At 33.4% G+C, this 16,207-nt stretch overlaps 1 long non-coding RNA gene across 1 annotated transcript; it reads right to left on the bottom strand.

Moving 5' to 3' along the window:
* Nucleotides 1-2,256: 2,256 nt before the first annotated feature.
* On the bottom strand, nt 2,257-12,368 carry LOC148599262 (uncharacterized). The gene is made up of 2 exons (XR_015917980.1): nt 12,006-12,368; nt 2,257-3,324 (listed from the first exon to the last, which is right to left on the bottom strand). It is a non-coding gene; the product is annotated as an uncharacterized LOC148599262 (long non-coding RNA).
* Between the last annotated feature and the right edge of the window lie 3,839 nt (nt 12,369-16,207).

The raw sequence follows: 16,207 nt of genomic DNA, 5'->3' as shown, positions 1-16,207 counted from the left end.
CTTTTCTCTTAAAAAATCGATGGAGTCAACAATAAAATCAGCTTAAATACGTCATATTACAATAACATCTTTACTTTTCTCTTACAGTTGTGCAAACAAACTATTATTGAAGACGCGATGGAGATTTGAATCGATATGAAAATCTGTGAAGGTTGATGAAATCAATTACGGACTTTTTCATTTCACACAAATACATTTTTATGATACAAGTAATCCTTGTTTGAACTGTGTGGCGGAATTCGTCTGCATTTTGTTCCAGGCCCATTTAAAACTCGATCACTTCTAACATCTCTTTAATTCTGTCATAATCTGTCAGGAAAACTGTTCTACGGCAGCAAATAGAACAAAAATCCTGACAGATCCCTACAGGGTTTTTCCTGGGTCAGGACACATTTTGCCCTATTCAGCGACAGATCCTGACAGAAACTGTCCTGGATGGTGACAAAGAAATACGAAAAGCTGTTCTAAACTTTCATACCCCTGGACAGTACCTGACACTTAATCTTTCTATTATGTGTGACGTAATTTGGGGCAGGAAGTCCGAGTTTAATAATTGAAACTGTGTGATACAATCTGATTAGAAAAAAATCTTGATTTCAAAATTTACATTGAATGATTAAAATTTCTAAATACATAAGACTCGTCGTGATCATCATAACTTAATCACTCAATCGTGCTTCATTTCCCAACATTTGGCGCTACTCATCATTCAAAAATTATCATTTTTAACATGTATATTAATTTAATACATTCTGTCATAGACCTAGACGTGTTATTGAATTTCTATGATTCTGTTCTAGGTGTAAAAACGATAACTTTCAGATGTTTGGTAATTTTCACAAATTTCAAGATTGATAAATTAATATTTTTTATTAAAAGTACTTTTAAAAAAATTACCTTTGGATCTCAATTCATTCTATAGAATGTTAAACTTGACAATTTTAGCATTTAATAGGTGACTGCTATCTCTTTATTTTGGTCAAAATTCTTTAAATTGCCATTTTGGTTAGCAATACATATGAGTGAGCACTTCCAATTTACCTAATGGTCAAAATGTAAAACTTGTTAATATTAGTTTCATATTAGTGACTGTGACGTCTGTATTTCATTCAAACTTCTTCGAATTGACATATTCTTGCTAAAGTTGTGAGTGCGATCACTTTTAATTTTCATAAGGGTCTAAAATTGTTGACTATTTAATGCTAATTTTTCAGTATAATAACTGTCATGTGGATGACTGTGGAACATACATGTATATTATAGAGCTACATAGAGAAAGGAACTACTTTGACTCACGAATTGTTCGATTTTCAACAACTATTATAAAAAGTCTCCCGTTCTGTATACAATATTGTTTTCTTAGTGTACCGGTAATGCTAGCTAGTATACAATATATTTGTAGTTCCGGTTAAGATGAAACCTACTTCAGGAAATAAGGGTAACCAAAAACAAGTACTATCTTTAAAAAAAGTTAGTCGACCCAGTAAAATTTTACTTCTAAGTTTCTACATTTCTTTCAAGAAAATAACACATGGCACGCAATTTCGAATTTTGGATACAGTTTTCGAACGCAATTTCAAATTTTCTATATCTGTTTTTTGAACTCCCCTTAATTATCAGTATTTGGCCAATCGGGAAACAGAATTGTTATCATGTGACTTGCGTTTCCATAGAAGAGCGTCCTTTAGTAAAAAGCGAAACTAAAAAATAAATCTGGCAAAATAAACACGTAAGATTGAAAAACGCGCCCAGGATACCGTCGTACGAAGCTGATACCCGACTTAAGGGTGAGAAACTAGAACACTAAAATAATATATATTAGAAAAAAAGAACGGATATGGTGAAACTCAAATGTGCCGGTGTATAATCTAAATACAATATGTATGCATTTATATAGAAAATAAACAATACAACTGTCGAATGAAAAGATGCATTAGGAGCATCAGTAGGTTCTATCCTTGGCCCATTTTTTCCTGCTACCCTACCTACCCTACTTTTATGCTATGTTTGCTCAAGAACTGTTGAAGTCTACATTGTTTGCATATTAACTCGATATACAAAATGCTATTAAAAACAAAGTAAATTCTTAGCCTACATGTACCCACCCTATTTTGGTCTTCCTGGAAGCAGGAAACAAGATTATAATTTTTTGTTTGGCCTTATCTAGAATCCACCACCTTTAACATAGGATAGTGAACAGTAACCCTACGGTACAGCTAAAGATTCATGTACAAGGCCAACTATAATTAAAACAGCTTTAGAGTTTTATTACTTTTTTATTTATTAAAAGGGTGAAAAGGAAATAATGAAATTAAACTTAACGATAATAAAATTGTAAGTCCAGATACAAATACATGCATTTCTTTGATGAAGCGATTTACGTAGTGCAGATGAACGCTAGGTCTCGATTTCACAAAAAGTCGTAAGTGTAAAGTTGATCGTAAGTAATGACGTCATAAACTAAAACAGCATTGTGACGTCATGATTTACGATCAATTTCACACTTACGACTTTTTGTGAAACCGACGCCTGAGCACCTGCTAAAACGTTCAAAGGCTACCAAAATATCGTTCTGAAGAGGATTGCGTTTAAGTGAGAATCCGTTGAGCAGAGAATTTTGAAAGTCTAAGCAATATTAAATAGAGTCAAAGGATGATTTTAAAGAAACCAAGATATCTACCCTACATATTCTACCTCTAAAATATGCTCTTCTCAATGTAGCGTCGCATTCGAACACACATCTTCATACTTTAAAAAAATATGAGAAATCGGTCAACATGTACAATATCGTTTGTACGTTATTTAATCTTCGAGTTGTGATTATGTTCCTTTCTAGTATGATAATAGGGCAAGTTCTAAACACATTATTTATGGAGTCACATTAATGTAAAATGTTGATTAACAGTGAGCAATTGAAAAATATGGCACGAGTTCATATCTCGATCACTTTTTCCATTCATATTAGATACAAATTAAAGTAATCCATTTATGCTGTGTCCGTCTCTATTCAAAAGAAATCAGTTCACACCTCGTATGACGTAATACATTAATTCAAAAGTTCGCATTTATTTTGAATGTTCTCGTAACACGCCGATCAACTCCGTAATTTTTCCGTCTTCATCTTCCAAAATTAATCGTAAAATTCTTCCTCTTGAAAATGGATATTCGCATACTTCCTGTTCTGCATTTTTGTCTGCGTCTTTTCTAGCCTCTTCAAGGGAGTTGAACCACTCGCTAGTTATCTCCTCCTTGCACATATAGCCACCAGTTCCTGCCATGAATTCTGCTGACCACCTGCACTTTGGCATGATCACTATTATTGTTCTGAAATAAAATATTAAAATAAAGTTTAGATTATCACACAAAATGCTTCTAATGGCTAAACTACACAAATAAGTCATGTTAGTTTCATCTTCCTGAGAAAAATATATCACTACGGTCTTACTTAGCCTTTTAGCTCTATTTCCAATAATGTTTCCTTGACTTGCTTGAAACTCCAGTCTTATTTTTATTCCATGTGGAGTGCCTTCAAATCGTTAGACAAAAAGATAACATCTTAAAGAATAGTATATTCTTTTCATTCGACTGTTTTAATTATTTTCCTTGATATTCGTAAGTATATCGCTTGTTGCGCATCACAACTCAAGCATCTTTGAGTTATTGATTCAATGAAATCTGTCGTTTATCGAAAAAATTCAGAGACGTAGTGACACGTTCTGTTCGTGTCAGGAACCCGTTCTTACCTGTAATCAACCAATCAAAAACCTTTTACGACTTATCTGCAGTACTATTTGTTTCGGAAGAATATTTCCGTGTCTATTTACTACAGTTTAATCTTGTCATGGACAGATTAAAATTTCCCGTAATTATTCTGAGTGTCATGATTAAAATCAATTAATCCTGTTCGTCTTCTTCATCACGAAGCACTGTACTGTGTACTGACGTCAACAGGGGTTTAAAGGGGAAAAAATCTTTCAAGGAAAGATGAGAAATGGGTGTTTGCTCTTATAGAGAATTAAACAATGAAGGAACATCGGTTGTAAGAGATCTAGATCAAGACTTGTGATATAATGTACGAAATAAAATCTCAGACACATCATCACGGTTCATCGAACTATTTGTCTTATTCTTTGTGATCAACATACACATTTATCAGAGCCTGATACATGTAATTACAGTCAAACTTGTCTTACGTGACATTAAAAGTATAATTATGTAAAACCTAATCCACATATGACAGGTGATCTATATATACATGTATAAGTTAGTGTTACATGTAACGAAAATAGAAATGGTGAACATCTCAAAGAGGCAACAGTCGGAATGAAAAATGTCATGCCAAGGTCACACATTGGTCTTCAATGAATGACGAAGAAGAAAAATGTCAGACCAAGGCCACCCATTGGTCTTCAATGAATGACGAAGAAGAAAAATGTAAGACCAAGGCCACCCATTGGTCTTCAATGAATGACGAAGAAGAAAAATGTAAGACCAAGGCCACCCATTGGTCTTCAATGAATGACGAAGAAGAAAAATGTCGGACCAAGACCACCCATTGCATGGTCTTCAATGAATGACGAAGAAGAAAAACGTCGGACCAAGGCCACCCATTGGTCTTTAATGAATGACGAAGGAGACAAATGTCAGGGCAAGGCCACCCATTGGTCTTCAATGAATGAATGAATGAATGACGAAGAAGAAAAATGTCAAACCAAGGCCATCCATTGGTCTTCAATGAATGACGAAAAAACTCTCGCACCACAGAGCAGGCTGCAGCTGGCCCAAAAACATCATTATACATGTACACAGGTACGGTTGTCCCTAAATACTCAAGCAACATAGACGTAAACTGAAGTTCATTGTACATACGAATATTTCCATTTCAATTTTCCTGTCTTTTAAATGAGGTTATCACTTTCTCTTCTAAGTTTTTATAAGTACTTGTAGTTAGTGTGTGTGACACAAGAATAAATGTGTACATACATGAATGGTGTAACGTGCATGTAACATACAGAATATGATAATTAATAAATTATGTAAAAAAAAAATTTCGGTAGACCTATAAACACTGTACATTTGACTTGAAAAAAAGAATCTTTTTTTTAAATTATGGCATTTATGTTTCAATTAAACATTCGTACTGTAATCCCAGTGAAGTATTCGGAATACTAACAAAAATAAGGGTAACAACAAAATTACCGATCACTAATCCGATCCATAATCAAGTCAAGTCCAAAATAAATCTGACAAAATAGATATTACACTACCGGAGCAGCTGGTACCGCAACGATCCTGACTTGGTAAAGGCATTTGAAACGAAATGATGGGTTAAATCTAGGTTTTACAGCGCGCTAAACCTCCGTCATAAAAAAACATAGGAACAGTTTCAGACATTGTTTTTTACAGACGTTTTAACCAAAGAAGGAATGAATGTAGTTTAGATACTTGATAAAATGAATTGATTTTGGAAATGACAAATGACAATGTTTCCATTTTTTTGTCATCACTGGCGTCCGTCGTCGTTGTTGTCGTCGTACGTCACAGCAATTTTTTTTTACTCTTCTTCTCTGAAACTACTTGACCAATTAGAACCAAACTTTGTATGAAGGTTCCTTTTGGGTATTCCGTTTAGAACTTATGTGGGGATTTTCGACACGTCGAGAAACTTGACCGCCGTTACTAAAACACACAAACTGGTCGGATATGTATCTCCAAAGCCCTTAGTTTTAGCCAAATTATGACAAAGGGTAAATCTGTTAAGCCATAATGGAATAATTGCCCTTTTTCGACGCTATTTCCCTATATTTAATGTTAATTCTTTAAAAAAAAACTTCTCTGAAACTAACGACCAATTAGAACCAAACTTGGTCTGAATATTCCTTAGGTATTCTGCATAGATCTGACATGGGAATATTTTATCTTTCGCAAAAACATGACCGCTGTTACTTACAGTAGAACAAAGGGGTCAGTCAGAATTTTTATCTAATACATCTAATATAATATTTTCTAATATACCCTTGGAAGGCAAAAATTTAACAGGTGAGCGATTCAAGTTCCATTGAGCCTTTTTTTTCACTAAGGCGCCAATGTGATGATGATTATTAAAACAAATGATTTCTCTCGTAGTGTGATATTCTATCGTATCATTTTTCAGATCAGGTAAAAAAAAGCAGAGCATTCAATGTATTGATTAACCATCATGCTCAAATTATACTTTATGGTCTATTGTTCAAACTTAAGCATTTGTAGGAGAATGAAAATGGCTCTATTTTCCAATAAACTTGATAATTATCATGAAATATTATGACAGTTTTTTAAAGACAATTACTTCTTGTATTATCATTTGATGAGGACCAATTATCATGAGGATGGAAACAGTGCGTGGTTGACAATAAAGGATATGACTGTGTTAATGGAAGGATTGGCTTGCATGAAAATGGTTGGAACCGGAAGTCTATATTCAGGCGCGTGCTAAGAGATTACCACCTTGGGTTTGTATTAATTTTTTTTTACATGTTTTTTAACAAAGAACCTGAAAGTATTTTAACAATAAATTCAAATTTAATTCTTAAAATTGTAACAGTTTAGTCCTAATTAACATCAACATAAAAAAAACTGTAACAAAAATAACAAACAAAAAAGAAAAAAACACGGCCTCACTACGAGAGCTTGATGACCTAAATCTAAACACAATCTATTGGAGAAACGAAAGACAATATTTTTGGGGGTTAAGAGTTTTGCTTTTTACGTAATTTAGAGTATTTCAGGTTAAAGACACATATTTAATTCGAATGAATTCCGATTTTAATTTGATCTTATTTTTCTATAATCAATGGAATCAGGATTCGAACGGTAATCATATAATCTGATTATAAAGACAAGCAAATAGATATAGACACATGAAACAACAAACCAACATATGTACAAAGCAAATGTGCATCCCGCACTCGAGTGAAACCTTGGAGCATGGACCAGATATATATATAAAACGTAGTTACACCTTGAAAAGTAGGGGTATTATGACATTGTTTACAATTTTTTGTCAATTTTACACATGAAAAAGAATGGGTAAAAAAGAGGGTACTCCTAAGTCCACCATATGCAAAACCCGGTACTTTTAGTCGTGCATTCAAAAACACATTCGTGATAAACTTGTTATATGTTTATTAAGAAAAGATGGAAATAAAAATAAGGCACATTTTTTTTTTGTCGAGATCCACATACCGTTGCAGATACTGTAATAGAATATGCAGACACATTCAATAATTAAAGGGTTTCAACAAATCATTTAACTTGTTCAGTTCACACATTAATTTTTAATATTCATGTGTTGCAAACATACCACATTCGATTTATTGTCGGTGAACAGAACTGATGGTTTGTATGTTTTGTGAAATAGTAATATGAGTAATTGAAAGGTGTTTTTATTTTATCGCCAAAGTTTTGTTTGTTTGTTGGGGTTTAACGTCCGAGCAGCAATATTTCATCTATATTCAGACGATGAACATGAAATGGATGATCAAATGAACATGAAATGATGATGAAATAAAAAAAAAGGATGGGACACAAGGACAAACGGGTCGACAAATTTTGATTGCCACTAGAAAAAGGGGGATGGGTAAGGTCGGGCAATTTTGCCTCCTGTGGCGGAGCGCAAAGGTTCCTACTCCTATCGAATACCACAGCAGGGTTCTTTAACTTGCGAGGAACGTGATATCTTTCCCAACACGGTGCACCACTATGGTTAGCGGTCAGGTTTTCTGTACTATAACTTGACAACCCCAGCATGTAACATGCCAGGGGTACCCCATTCCACCACCTGGGGCACACATCCCAGTTGCTCTGTGGGCAGAGCGCCTAGCCCCCGGCTAGGTTCCTGAGCACTATTTAGTCGCCTTTTATGACAAGCTTAGTGCTGCTGCAGGCCTATTCTTTTGACACCCGGACCTGCACGGGGCTATCGCCAAAGTAAATTGTTATATTTTCAGCATTGAATTCTATGGTATGAATGATTGCTTTAATTAACAAACATATTACAAAAATGAGTACAATGCTATAATTTTGTCATTTTTCATGTTACACGGCCATATATGCTTTAAAAATAGAAGTATATAAATTTCTAAACATCTACATCTTAGACAATAAAGTAATACAATGCATAGTATGAAATTATCTCTAAAATCGGTTATTTGTTGTTACTTTTATGACAGCATCGTTATAATTATGTTGAAGCATATATAAAGCAAAAATTCTTTATTTTGTTGAAGTTTGATTACATGTATAAAACATTTTGGGATGTGAAAAAAATCGCGCGCGCTCGTGCATACCATATTCTGCTAAAACAAGATGATTGTTTTATCTCTATTTTCTTTTATTCAAAGAACTTTCAGTTAATTATGAAAATGAACGTAACTTTTAAATCACATTTCACCAACATGCACACAGGTTAGTTTTGAAGGTACGCGCTTGACAAAAACTTGCCAAAACTTGCGCTTCGAGAGCAAACACATTTGGATAAACGAAACAACTCAAATTATGTTACATATGTATACATGTGCATGTATGTTTACATTGTGTAAAAGGGGTGCCAATGTTAACAGACTTACAATTTTTGTATATTTTTCAAAACACGGAAATGTGCAAAAACACATAAAAATCTACAAAATTATCATTAATTGCACGAATACGTCTTTATCAGAATTAACGACCAACATTTAAATAAAATAATTATCGTTTTAAGAGTACAATTCTCCGTTTTAAAAAGGATTGCTGTACATACCTGGTATTTAACGTATCGTAATAAACAATAATAAATCCTTGCAACGCAATTAAATGACTAATAATTTCACATATCAAGTTTATTGGTGCTGCTGAGCCTGATAAGGTTTGAAGTAGTTTATATATTCAAAACCACAAACATCTATATAGTGCTGAATAAAATATGCTACTTCCCTTCTCCTCTGACGTACAATAGACACAGTCAGGTAAAATCCTTTTATTTTAAATGAAAATTGGCGATCGATTTGCCTGATGTTGTATTTATGAGCATCAGAGTTTAAATGACAATAAAGTCTCCCGTTGTCGCAGGGAACAATTGGTACGTAATTGAATTCTGCGACGGACATGAACTTATCAAGGGTTAAAGAAACGGATTCCGATCAATTAGGACTTGCTTGTGCTAATCACTGTTACAGAAATTGCCAATCGGTCAAATAGTTAACTGCTCTTATCGTTATTGTTACTTTTATATACAACTTGAAGTTAATTATAGACTGATTAGTCTTTAATCATAAGTTTGGTGACTTCCTAGCAGACATGGGAACTGCATGAAACTATAAAGTATTTGCACTTCGTGAGTTATCATACCTCTTTGGTACTAAGGTGTATCTGTAAATCGTGAGTTCTCATGCCTCTGTGGTACTAAGGTGTATCTGTACCTAGTGAGTTCTCATACCATTGTGGTACTAAGGTGTATCTGTTAATCGGAGTTTTCATACCTTAGTGGTACTAAGGTGTATCTGTACCTCGTGAGTTCTCATACATTTGTGGTACTAAGGTGTATCTGTACCTCGTGAGTTCTCATACCGTAGTGGTACACAGGTCATTCGTTAAATTCGTATAGATTATCGTTTTGTGGACTTCGTCCAAGAAATAAAATAGGTATGGACTTGATTAGTGATATAGCAATGGGAAAACTTCTATACCATGCTCGATATTTTCCAGTTCGATACATATATGTATTGTAAGTTCCTATACATGTGCAATTTTATGTATCTGTATGCTTGTTTGAAGTTACATTGTGATGTATGATCTACGCCGGGAACCTTTTTATTTCTAGGGGTGGGATAGGATCCTATTTTGTGTCCTTGATTTTTTTCAGTGTAATATATACAAAACAAATCTCCTTTGAGGTCGATAACTTGCGACAAGTCAAGCGAATACACACATCAATAGTCTATTGTGCCTCAGACTTTGTCAAGGCAGTTATCAAACTAACGAAACTCCAAAAGGAGCATTGACAATTGGCAAGCTCTGCTCCGTGTTATTTATTGATAGTTGATAGATGGTTCATTTAAATGGTCAAACCAATTTCAAATGAATAAATATTATAAACATACATTTAATTATATTATTCAAGGCCTTACCAATTGTTGAACTGAAACTTTGGGTGATTAAATAGTGAATAATGGATTTCTATTTCTCTATTGTCCAACTAAGTCATAATCTCTCAGACAGGGTTTATATGTTTATATAGGTCGGTTCTGCTTGTTTATCGTAATAAACTTGTATTAAATAGCAATAAAACATTAAATACGTGAATTTATAAAGTTGATGAACGTGACGAATTCACGGGAAAATGAAAAACAATATGCCAATTCAGGTCAGGTAGATCATACCTAATATTTTTAGTAGATAGATTTTTTCTGATTTTACTCAATGATTACCTTTAACGTACATACTGTAAACAACATAATTCAACGAACTTAATTTCGAGATAACTGAGCCTAAATATTTAGGCGATTTTCACAACATATTATATAGATTATGTAAGGAATTTTCAAATTTCGCTTACTATTAAAAAAAACTGGGAGATAAAATTCTGCACGATTTTGCAGAATGTGAGACATGAATGCGCCGTGTAGTAGGTTTGGTCTACTTTAAACAAAAACAATTAAACGGACACAATTTAAAGACATCGTAATCCCAAAACTTGAAATCAAGAAACACAGAAGATCTGCATACACAATGAAGCTATCATGACAAAATACAATTGCTTTTACACTTAGTACAGTCGTGTAAATGGAGGCGGGGTGCACCAATCGATTATGTGACAGTGTTATCTGCGCACAGACTCAGTTCAGTTTTAAAAAATAAAGCAATTTTGAAGTTCCTTAATGTCCCTACATGTAGCTTTACCTCAAATCTAAAATTCGAACTATCTTAATTGAGTAAACTTAATTATGGGAATAATTTATGGAAAATCTAAATTTGAAGTCTTTTTTATGAAACCGCAGTCAGGAAATTTAAGGGAACCTTGTTATGGTCAAATAAATGAACACTGAAGTCTAACGAATACAAGTACTTGGGTGCCGTCTCGAAATAACACTAAGGTTGAGCTAAAGTCAATATCTAAGACATTCCTTAATGAAATGTTTTCATTCATAGTTTTAATAATACATTAAATTTAGAAACATTGCTAAATACATTTTATATGAAATTTATATAAGTGAAACTTTGTAAACATGTTTTATAACTTCTATATAACATTAACAACAAAAATGTAAACAACATACTTAAGAATAAATCTATAGATAGGTCAAAAACAAGATTTGAAGTCTGAAATTCAAATATTCCTGTTTCTAAATGTATTGTGAAGTGTAAGCTAGCATTCATTTTCTTGAACATTTAAGGCAAAGCAAGTACATTCACATGAATTAATTGTGAAGTTATTCTAACCTAGTAAGTCTTGGTAAGTTCCTTAAAATCGAGCAAACATAGCAAAATCTGAATTAACATATTGAATCATATTGCTTATATGTAGTAATTCTGCCAACTTGCAGGTGTGAATGAATGCGTGTTTAGTACAGTGTATACAGTGTACAGTGACGTATTAAACGAAAAAAGATAGAAGTAGTAATAGCAAATGTTCAAACTATAAGACATTCTTTGATAAAACACACTACACAGGAAGCAAAAAAGTATAACACGAAGAACAAAATATGTACAACACAAAAGAAACGAAAATGCACATACAGAAAAATAAACAGCATGAACATCACGTAAATCGGAGTACAATCAGGTGCTCCGTAAGGGTAAGCAGTTCCTGCCTCTCGCACGCAAATCACTGGTCAGTCGTGCATTGATTACTGTGCAGAGGCAGGACTGGTCTTTAAAGTCAGAAGTACAATTAAAATATCATAATGAATGTTTCTGAGAGTCATGACTGTAAAGGATGCTTATAAAGTGTATGCATTTACAATAGAGCAGATATCAACATCTCCTACCTTTGTAGATTTTATTCCACTACAATCCGTGGGTTTTATACTTATTCCAAGTGTAAAGATATAACCAGGAAGCTTGCCCCGTTACATGTACATGTATGTCCTATTACTGTACGTGTATATCATACCAAGGTAACCTGATTAAAACATACGACAATTTGACGACTCCAGACTAACCATTTAAACTTGTATTTTCTACATTAATCCAGAAGTTTAAAAATCGATTTATCTTTTAGATTTTTATCGAAACAATTTCACGCCACTGTGTTAATGACACAACAATCAATTCTCATGGTGAATTTCTACATCTATAATGAAGTATCGCTTGGAACATGCCGAGTCATTTCATAAAAAAAAAATAAATGCTCATTCTTATGAAACCAGTTGAATACCTGCTGTGAAATTCTGCGAACTAATGACATCGGATTAACACGACGTTCTACTGGATGAAGATTTGAGTTTACAAGGAAATCTCTACCACCATTTAACTGGCAGATTAAAAACGCTATGAAACAATTAGGCCTTGTTTTATTAATGACTTTTGTGCAATAAATGATCATGAATAGTGTTTTATCAAACTTCTTTTAAGCTTGTCTTACTTATTTTTTCCGAAAATTTAGTCTGTACCTTTAAGGCAGTGTGTGATTTACACACTTTGAATAATTTTACTGTTTGAAGAGACTTTGTATATATATATACTCATTTGCTTATCACTACTCGTCGTAAATTTAGTTTCTTAGTGTTATAAACCTCATCACAGAAATCTGCGATTGATTAGCCAAGTTTTGCGACATTTATTGAACTTTTCAATTAAAAACAATTACCTTACAGATATTCAATGAAGCTTGGGTAGAATTTACATTGATCTATGTGTTTTTCTATGTATCGTGTGAGATCAATGTTTTCTCTCTTGCAAAGTACAAAGCGTTGTCCGGAAGCAGCGGAACAATGACTTCCGGTATGGAGTTTGTCAATAACAGTATGCATTAATGGGCTGTAGAGTTGGCAACAGTGCTATAGGGTTATTGTAGCTATGTATCCAATTTAAAACACTAGTAATAATGAAATTTGTTGAGACAGTAGATATCAAATCGATTGTTTGTTATTATCAATACCTGGTAAGTTGAATCACACATCTCAAAAAGACGAAATGTTTTGTAGCACTCGCGCCTATATGAATCGAGGGTTGATAACAGGGAAAATATAAAAAAAAGCCATGTATATTCCGTTCACAATTAAAAAAATATATACAAATGTAGCGTATTTGTAATACGGGTTAACTTCTGAAGTTTACACTCGTCTAAGGGACCGTGCAATATTAAGCGGCTAGTTGGTGCCGGTGCATATAACAATAGACAGATAAGAAAAAAAAACATATGTCCCATGGACTTCAAATAAAAAACAGTTGTGTCCCATGGTATTTTTTGGTTAAAAAGGTGTTTGTCCCATGCCCATGTAAAGGGTATATCATCATTTCCGTGCACTAATTGTACATTGATTGATAGATGATCAAGCTCCTTTGAAAGATCCTCCTAATAAACCTACAGCGTTGAACATAAATCTATACGAATACAGATGAGATATATCCAAATTTTAATACTTCCTGCAAACTGGTACAACAAAACAATTACACAAATTGATAGTATTTCATAATTTGAATGCAATCTTGTACTTATTCCATAGTACAAGCCAAATTCTTCTGATTTATGTGATTGATGGACCTATGCCATGTAAATACCAAGGACAAAAATTCTATAACTATTGTACAAATAATCTTAACCAAACAAATATAAATCTAAGATCATAGATCATAACAACAACTGGTCAAAATGTGAAAGAGTGTCCCGGCAAAGCTTTTAGATGGACAAATTACAAACAATTTCTCCAGATGAAATAAACGAGAAAAAATAATTAATTTTTAGGTCTAACCTTGTACAGCACTTTATGCTATAATACATCAATACGCCGCACTACTATAATTTGACTTTTCTTAATTGTTTTCCACATCTAATTCATTCTAGATTTTGATAAAAAAAAAAAAAAAAGAAAAAAAAAAACACCCGTTCTCGTTTTAATTTAGATTCATTATCATTTGTTTATGTGTGCCTTTGATAAAGGTACAATCACCCACAGCGTAATTCAACTTTGAAGCATCAAAAAAAAAAAAAAAACCCGTAAAAATGGATTTTGCCTCAATGAGCTATACAAAGTAGCCAAAAATACTGAAATGCTTCAGTTTATTTTTTGGCGACAGAGTGATTCGTAAATGGGGTATATATGAGTGTTTGATAATCATATTGTGGTTGATGAGTGGAGGTGTGCACGGGGGTTTTCTCGGCCCATGTACTGAAAGTTTTTAACTAATCTACACTGATACATCATTTCGTCCCATACACAGTCTATAAATCATACACATATAAATCACTCACCCATACATAGGATCCTACATGTATTTAATTTTCTCACCTGCATTGTAGAAGGTGCTGCTGGAGTAGGACATTTCTACCGTATCCAGAACAGACTTTTTGTTTTCTTGCATAATGTCTTGTTTCACTTGTTTTATAATCAGTTGTATTTGTTCTGTTCACCACGATTTGTATGCATCTGTGCTTCTTGGCCTTGAATTGTTCTATTTTTATCGTGCAAGTAATGTTTGCTGATATATGCTAGTATATGAGTAATGAATCTTTGGCCGAAAGTACAAAGAGTGTTAGATTCTAAATTTACTCATAATATTGGAAATCATGCAAATAATCCATTCCTCTCCCATTTTTCACAGGAAACAATACCCTTTTTAATTTCCTTGATTAGTACACATTATAAACGCGGTTCATTGATTATGGCATAGTTTAAAATGTGATATTGGATTGTTGTGTGGTCTCTGGATCGGTATCCTGATAAACTAGAGTTTAAACTTGAACATTGAATGATACTGACCTCGTATTAAATATTGAATTGTAACATTCTGGTAAAAAAAGAAATACAACATTTTAGTTCTACTTGATAGTGTAGATTTAGATTATAGCATTTTTAACCGTAGAAAAAATCACATCAATGAACATGCACAACTGCACATCAATTTATCATCATGAGTGGGTAATAATTCAGTATTTATATATATAACTTCGCTTGGGTTCATTTTTCTTAAGAATCGGATACGGGGAGGGACTGAATTATTCTGGTTACGTGAGTGGGGTACCGTATGTTATTGTTAAACGAATCAAAGAACACATTATCAGACTATATAATTCGGGATTTTATTAACGTGAACCTACGAATACGAATTGGAAAACTTTATTTAGATTCGGTACAAACTTGCTTAAATACAGTCTGGTTTCGTTGTAATCATAAGTTAATATAGTCGGATGAAGGTAAACGCGCAGTGACTTCAAGTTGAAGCCAAGGATATATAAACGAGTCGGCCCCGTCACAGCGTAAATTAGATCTCGAAATAAAAGAGGAATCAACGTCTCGCTTTCAACGTGGGAATAAGATTCACCCTAAGTAGATCGAGGGGAATGCATTATTAAGTATTTAAAAATATGTACATGTATATTTATTCACTGAAAAAAAAAAGTAAATTTCAATTAACGCACATTGATCATACAGTCGATTTGCACCATGATGTGTTTTACATTATACCACATTATTTTACTATCGACATAAACTAAAGAAAGTTTAAGGTGAGGTGGGTTTAATGCGATTACTTTTCAATTACAGAAAAAAAAATGGAAATCGTACTTGGTCAATTTTTACTAATTAACTAAGATCAGAATATAAGACGGCTGTTTATGGCTTCTGATAACGGATTATTACATGATATTTCTACAACAGAAACATTATGTTATTTGTGTTTGCGTACTGAGAATTTTAGTTCAAAAGGTACATTTTTTGTACGTGTTCATATAATATTGCTAAATTAAGTCAAAATGAGTTTGACATTTACAACATTTGAAGTGCAACGGTTGTTCCTTACTCCCAATCAAATGAAGTCCGTGTTTAAAACTTGAAAGGTCAATGGAGGTTTTATGTTTTTCTAAGTACATAAGTTACTAGCTTTTGGATCGCATTCAGCTTAGATTCTGTAACCCTAACCCATCCAAATTAATAAATTAAGTAGAATTTTAAAATAGAAAGGATCACACTTCCCGTTTTAGGTAGTAGCCATTTCATTTTTTGGGGGTGGAGGGGGAGGAGAGGGGCTA

This window comes from Perna viridis, chromosome 13 (assembly GCF_037379345.1).
Source record: "Perna viridis isolate PV_CMFRI_1.1 ecotype Kerala chromosome 13, ASM3737934v1, whole genome shotgun sequence".
In the NCBI taxonomy this organism is placed as follows: Eukaryota; Metazoa; Mollusca; class Bivalvia; order Mytilida; family Mytilidae; genus Perna; species Perna viridis.
The sequence above is the reverse complement of the archived record's forward strand: the minus strand, read 5'-3'. Positions and strand labels throughout refer to the sequence as shown.